This window comes from Atractosteus spatula, chromosome 5 (genome assembly GCF_055471065.1).
Source record: "Atractosteus spatula isolate fAtrSpa1 chromosome 5, fAtrSpa1.hap1, whole genome shotgun sequence".
In the NCBI taxonomy this organism is placed as follows: Eukaryota; Metazoa; Chordata; class Actinopteri; order Semionotiformes; family Lepisosteidae; genus Atractosteus; species Atractosteus spatula.
Window position 1 is genome coordinate 52,744,606 of NC_142710.1, and position 6,991 is coordinate 52,751,596.

At 35.5% G+C, this 6,991-nt stretch overlaps 1 protein-coding gene across 1 annotated transcript in view; it reads right to left on the reverse strand.

The window, feature by feature from the left end:
- Positions 1-5,998, reverse strand: part of LOC148835249 (caM kinase-like vesicle-associated protein) — a 79,799-nt gene extending 73,801 nt beyond the window's left edge. The window contains exon 1 of the mRNA XM_088915605.1: positions 5,734-5,998. The gene's annotated coding sequence lies outside the window, so the exon portion shown is untranslated. The remainder of the gene's footprint in view (positions 1-5,733) is intronic.
- Positions 5,999-6,991: the final 993 nt, after the last annotated feature.

The window sequence follows — 6,991 nt, forward strand, 5'->3', positions numbered from 1 at the left end:
TTTGGTTTATGCTCAAAGGTTTATTGGTGTTGACAAAAATAGGTTTCATTATCATTATTGGTGACAAATTTTGCACTGTAACACTGTATCACGTTCTTATTAATCCAACCTCTTAGATTTCCAGTTTAATACAGTACACAGATTGTGAGATGGTTCAAAACTAAAATTGAAAGCATCAGTAGTATTCTTTCATCAGTCAGACAATGACAGTTGAAAGCACGAATAAGAATTAATTTATGTGAAGTGCAATGGAATTTCCTTACAAACCTTTCTAAAGTATCAATTAAGATACTTTTTTTTTACTATTGTGTGGCATGCTGTTCTCCTCTTTAAGCTTGGTTAAGCAGACCCCTTTCTCAATGCAAGAAAAAGTCCTATTTGAAAAGCCTTTTGGCTAACATCCATCATATACCATCATTACATTCCATAGCTTTATATCATCTTAGGTATATATTATATATACAGTAATTAAGAGCTGATTTGCCTTCCTGCAATAAAAAATCTAGCAACCAGCTAGATCTAGCAACCTAGGAGACAAAATCTAGTAACCAGGAAAAAGAAAAAAAATATACTGAATGACTCCTGAATTCCATGTGGAGAAAGAAATTAGTTTATATTCATATGACAGCATCATGCCAAATTGCATATAGCTACAGATTCTTCATATTTGTTTCTGTCATTTTAAAGTTTTTTTTAGAATGCAGAAAATGTGTACCTTTTGATTTATTTTTGGAAGACTAGGATAAAGGTTGGCAAATAGACTATTAGTAGCTATCAGTTAATTTATCATGGCAAACTTGAAAATTGACTTTTACCAAAATATTGTAAGTATGACACTTCAGGTCTGAGATAACTACTCACTTTATGGAAATTATTACCACTGTCTGTGAACATTGAAATAGGAAAACAAGTTACTGTTTTCGGATTCTAAGTCTGAATCAGATCACTAAAATGGAAGGCTTCAGTAAGTGAAGTATCATAGTTGTCAGCACTGCTTCTTGACAAATTCTATGCACAGGATGAGGGCTGGCAGAATACAGCAAATTGAAAAGATTTCATGTTTCGATGTTGGAGTTCAGTACCTTGTTTTCATTATACAGACATACAATATATAAAGCCTGAAATAACCATTCAAACAGTAACTTGTAGCTCAACTTTGCATTGCATACAATGCTATCAGACTTCTGCAATGAGCAGCAAATGAATGTGATATTTCAATGTGAGTTTACATTTTTATGATACAGTACTGTATATTAATAATCTCTGGCTTAAGCACTTTATATAAAGATGGATAATAGGGTTCCATTATTTATTTTTAACTTAGGAACCTCTAAATCAAGCACCTGTATGTGAATGAATCAGAACTCAAAATCAAAGTTCAATTGTTGGAAATTTCTATTTATGGTTTAATTGCCTTGACACTTGTTTCAATTTTTTTCCATATAAAGGCACTGCAGGATCTGAGCAGTTTCCAAATGAATTCAAAAGCATGAACAGAAAATACTAAACAAAAAGAAGAATTTCAAAAATGCACATCAAGCAAATTTCTGTAGTTTAATAATCAGCACAGATAGGATAATATATTCACTACTTACAATCTAAGACTAAGAAATATAGTACAGTAAACATGACCCCAGCATTAGTTATGAGACGCATTTAATGCAGAGAAAACTGCTAGGAACAGCAAGACATGAAACGTGCCTGAAAACAAATTCATGGCTAATTCCAAGGTTTGTGTAGAATCAAATTTATAGATTACTCATTAGGAAGCTGTCTGAATGAGCATATCTGATGCATAAAATTCATTAGCACCGATCTGTGCAGAAGAAAATAAAGTTATTACTAGGAAAGAAGATGTTGAGACAGAATACAGCCCCAAAGAAGTTGTCTGTTATGTCAATAAATGTCATAACTAAGTTAATTTCATAGAGAAGCACGGGACCTCCAGGTTTTATCAATTCTTGCAGCTGTCTGCAGAACCTCTCATTTGCATCTTTGCCTTTTGACTTTAAAAGCCTTTTTCCCTGCTGCAATTTAACCTATTAAAAAGAAATTTACTTATTTCAATGGTTTGCTTGTAGGTCGACTTAAATCCATTTGTGATCTTAAGAATTCCAATTTAAAACAGACCAAACATTTTTAAACAGTTTATATCTGAATGAAACTCATTTATTTAGTCATATTGTTGCAAAATATTGAGTGCTCGTTTTAACTTTTGTAGTTAGTCTTTATCAAACAGGTTCAACCACAACTTCAAGAAAATTCTTTCTCTGTTATCTAAGGTACAGTATACACTCTACCTGTAATCTCTTTGTGACTGCCTCTCCATTGCCACTGCCAATCAGTGCTGTTCCTGAATTCATATGGATGCTACTTTTTGTCAGTTTCATTAAGACCAAGGCTTTTGTGTCGGAATGCTTTATGAAAGTTTGTTGAGAAGTCAAGCCAAGTCAAGTTAGCCAAGTCAAGAACATGTCAGCTTGCAGAACAGGAAAAGACCGTCAATTTCAATACAAAATCAATCAATATATATATTTTTTTCCCCTAAGTTTTAACTTTGGCCAAAAAGGTCTTCAATCCATCCCAGGACCAAAAGGGTCTTCATCCCATCCTACATCCACATTCAAATGATTGAGCTCTTTTGGGTCAAATCTTCCACCTTTTTTCAATGACACTACTTGAACGCTGCGGCAAGGTGCTGTAGTTTTATTCCGAGTTTAACGTACGAACTGGACAAGTATTTAAGCAGCGTCTCTACCAGTTCTTTCCCATAAATGCATGGGGGAAAGCAGAACGAATGCAACGGCAATATTCCAACCCTTGGACAATTCAAAACACAACTCACTCAGGTACTGTCAACTGAAAACCTCAAATGCCAAAGAACCTGAGACAGCCGCTGTTGGTTTACTTTCAATTTTGCCACATGGGGGCGACTCAGATGTTGAGTGGTATTGAGATGGATAAGCAACTGCGAGGAATAATATAGACGTTCAGCAGCAAATATACACATGTCTAGCAATGACAACAATAAGACAACAATAGCAGTTCTGAAGAGATATCATAGAGAAAGGTACAAGACTTGACAAGAGTGTTCAGGAAAATGTCTAACAAAAAGTGTTTTATGGTATGTTTATGCTAGAGTTCATGGTGTTCGAATTAAATATAGATATCGGTTAGTTTGAGACATGCACATGTCTGTGTTTAAGTGTCTGCTGCAAATTTCACTTTATCCAAGCGACGGCAGAATCATGAGTCATTGTGCTAATAGTATTAATCATACTGTAACCCAGCCAGCCTGCTTTAATGCAATTTTGAACTTTAAAGAACAAAGTGATCTTGATTATTACACTAAAACATGAAAATCTGACATTTTAACATGAGGTGTTGACCAAAATAATTAACATGAGCGACTCAGTGATTTGTCTGAGAATAAGAAATATATCTCATGGACGTCTATATAGATCAGAAATCATTCCCAGGCTCAATAAATCAGAAAGTAATGCCATTTAAAGGCTTTCAAAAAGATTTATTTTTTTAAATAAAGTGCCCTTTTCTTTCATAACCTACTTCAAATGTGAATAAAACTTAGTTTACAAAGATATTTTTTAAAACACTCACATTTTATATATATATATTAATTAAACTTATAAATTATTACTTACTGTCTATATGATATGTAAGCTTACTTGCAGTACTGTATACAGCATATATAACTTTATATGTTTTCGTTATATAATGAAGTGAAAACACTTCTGGTAAAAACAACACTGGAGTAACGTGAATATGTTCAAACCACTCCTAAGGAATTTATGCCTAACTATTGTATGAATGATTATGCCAAATACATTAATTATATAAGGTAATACACCACAAAAGGTTAGATTTACATGTAACATTATACACAAGTACATTCTATACAATTTTTTTAAAGGTGAAACTGAGTTTAAACTAAAATTCACACACAAATCTAGGTGAAATACAAGGGAATATAAAAAACTAGATGAAATCCATTTTTATTTGTAAACTCATATACAATTATTATGGTCAAGTTTCTAAATGCTACACACTTGCTGCTGAAAAAATTATTTGCATTTAAAAAGCTTAATATTATTTTTTCAAACTAAAACTATAGAAAAAACAATAGCATAAAACAAAACGTGGATTTAGATTTTTAAATACTGAGTTAAATAATTTCATAACATCTTTTGCAATGACTTATGAGTCTGAGTAAAAGTATACTAGTTACAGTATTTTAGAAAAACAAGCAAATAGTTAACTGCTGTACACTGCAGGCATCGGAGAGTTGCGTACAGTATCTCAGCCGACTGCATTACAGTACACCAAAATTAAACGCTATTTATTCGCTGTTGTATGACACAGTTCCAAGCCTTAATTTGACAAAAAAAATAACTACTTAAATCTCTGATTTAGATTACGGTTGGGTTTATTTGTGTTATTGTACATTTCATTTGTTTACAACCAATTAGTTGCCCATTGCCCACTTTCTTAATTATGGTCACTGTAAAAAAAGACTATTACAGTATTGTATACATTTCCCGTTTTCAGTTTACCAGGGTCTAACGTTTTTTTTCCTTTACGCAATTCAGCGTAACTCAATGCAAGTACAAATTTAAACGATTTGAATTTAAGTAATCGTAATACGGTGCCTCGCGCAGCTAAGACAGGTTCAGGTCAGTTATTTCTTTCCTCTGACTTGGTACTGTATCTTAGCGATGCACTGAAACCCGATTCAAGAAGAGCTATCAGTTTTAGTAGTACTCTGACTTTTGACAGTACACTGACTTGGTGAACTAGCGTGCTCCTTTATTCAGAGCGTATGAACAAGAGTCGACAAGTTGGGGTTAGAGTATTTTATTTAAGACCCCTAACAACTAGATACAATAAATATGCACAGTAGGTTTTTAATGCAGTGGGTGGACCACACCACAGCTTCACTGTCTGTACAATTCATTACTTTGAATTAAAAGGGTAAAGAAAGCAGTTTATATAGCGCCCTTCCCTCTGTAGGCTACAGTACATCCTGAGTAAGAATTCAAAATCTAAATTAACATTTCAAAAAGCAGGTCAACTATCTGGTAATGTTGCAATCATTAACTGAGTAACATCAAAATAAGGAGCACAATTAAAGTTTTATGGGTGATGAGACCATTTTTGTGACATAATTGTACCTTTTCCATTATTGCGAACATGTTAAGTATCTAAAGACCCCCCCAGTAAAGAAAACACATGCATAAATGGCTGCTATATGCACTCGTTTTACGTTATGTAAGTTGATGCCATCATCCTTTTTATCCTCTTCTTCACACATTACATACAGTGCAGCAGTACTTCAAAGCACGAAGTGTATGCTTCGCATTGAAGTCGAACACAGAGCAAATGCAACATAACAAGTGGGCTGATTGTGAGAAAAAAAGATAACTTCTAAAATAACGCTTCTTAAATTGGCTTACTAACTCAAGATCATTACAGATTTTGTTTTAAAAATAGCAAAGCGTATTTATTTACACTTAAGTTACAGACCAAAAACAGGACTGCAAACAATAAATAATTCATTTGATTTTTTTTAAGAATACGCTCAATCAGCCCTGTGCATGAAAGAAAGTCTTTGTCTTAGGCAATTACCAACCTTTTCCGTTTCACATTCTACTCACATATAAAGTGACAACTGTACAAAACAAACCCCACAACACGTAAGAGCTCCACTGCGCCTACCTAAAATGCCAAGTCCTCGGTAAATTTAGGGTCCACTGTAGTTCCCTGCCTAGTCTTCTTCACAAAAATAAAGATGCTCTGTGCTTTCAGATCAGTCGACTCTTTTCTTGTTTAACGTGTTGAGCTGCTTGGAGGTGTTTCTTTTGCTATAACGAGAGGGGTAAATTCCAGGTCTGCTGTTCCATCCACCGTGCGCTTTCTGGCTAACCGGAGTTGGAGAGGGACTGAATCTCTCAATCGCTACTATGCGTAACAGAAACCGAGCGAGAGAGAGAGGGAGTTACAGCGAGATAAACTGACAAGCAAACGAGGGGTGTGGCTATTAAATGAACCTCTCTACAAATGCTACAGCCTTGAATGAATAATTCTTTCTAGGCCTTCTGTGGTGGAAAAGTTATAGTTATGTGATAGCTGCTGGGTGCACTGTGGCACAAATGAACTTACAGTAGTGGTGACGGGGGTAAGTGCATCCAAGTTTGGGAGTGTAATCACTGAAAAAATCTTATCGGAGAGCGGAAGAGAAGCAAACGCAGCGCCTTTTGCCTTCACTGCACTTTCACAATTATACAAATTAACTTCGCAAAAGGTTCCAATTTCCGTCGCAGTTCGCGGTTTTACACCGTTTACGCAGTGCGGATGCCTGAACCCAATATTATCAAGAATCAAGAATCTTTAATAGACGCAGCTGTGCTTTCTTGTATCGCATTGTATTGTGAATATACAGTAGGTACTGTGTGGATGCGTTATAAGTAACTCAACTGTAGTTTCTTTATCCATCTATTATATACAGTACATCCTCCTTATCCTCCAGCAGCAAGCTGGTGCCCAAACTAGCAGACACAGTGCACAAGCCTTGACTTTGGATTGGCTGAGACAGGGGGATGGCAGGGCACACACATGGAAAATCTGGGGACACCAACTAACTTATTCAGCAGGCCTCTGGAAAGGAGGAGGAAAATAAAGCACCTGGACAAAGTCCACACTGACATGGAGAAAAGGTGACAGACTCCACACAGAAGGCACTCCAGACTGAAATCAAACCCGATTGGTGAACTCTGAGGAAGCACAAAAGAATTTTAAGACAACTGTATATTGAGCACATGAGGGCAGCCCCACTACACAGTAGATTTGGTGCTCTGTCTCCTTTACTATTACTAAATGAATTCCTCTGATTGCCCCGGTTCTGGATTTTAAAATCATGTTAGCATTTCACAGATACTCTGCTCTCCTTGTGCAATTTACAGCTGGTTACAGCTTC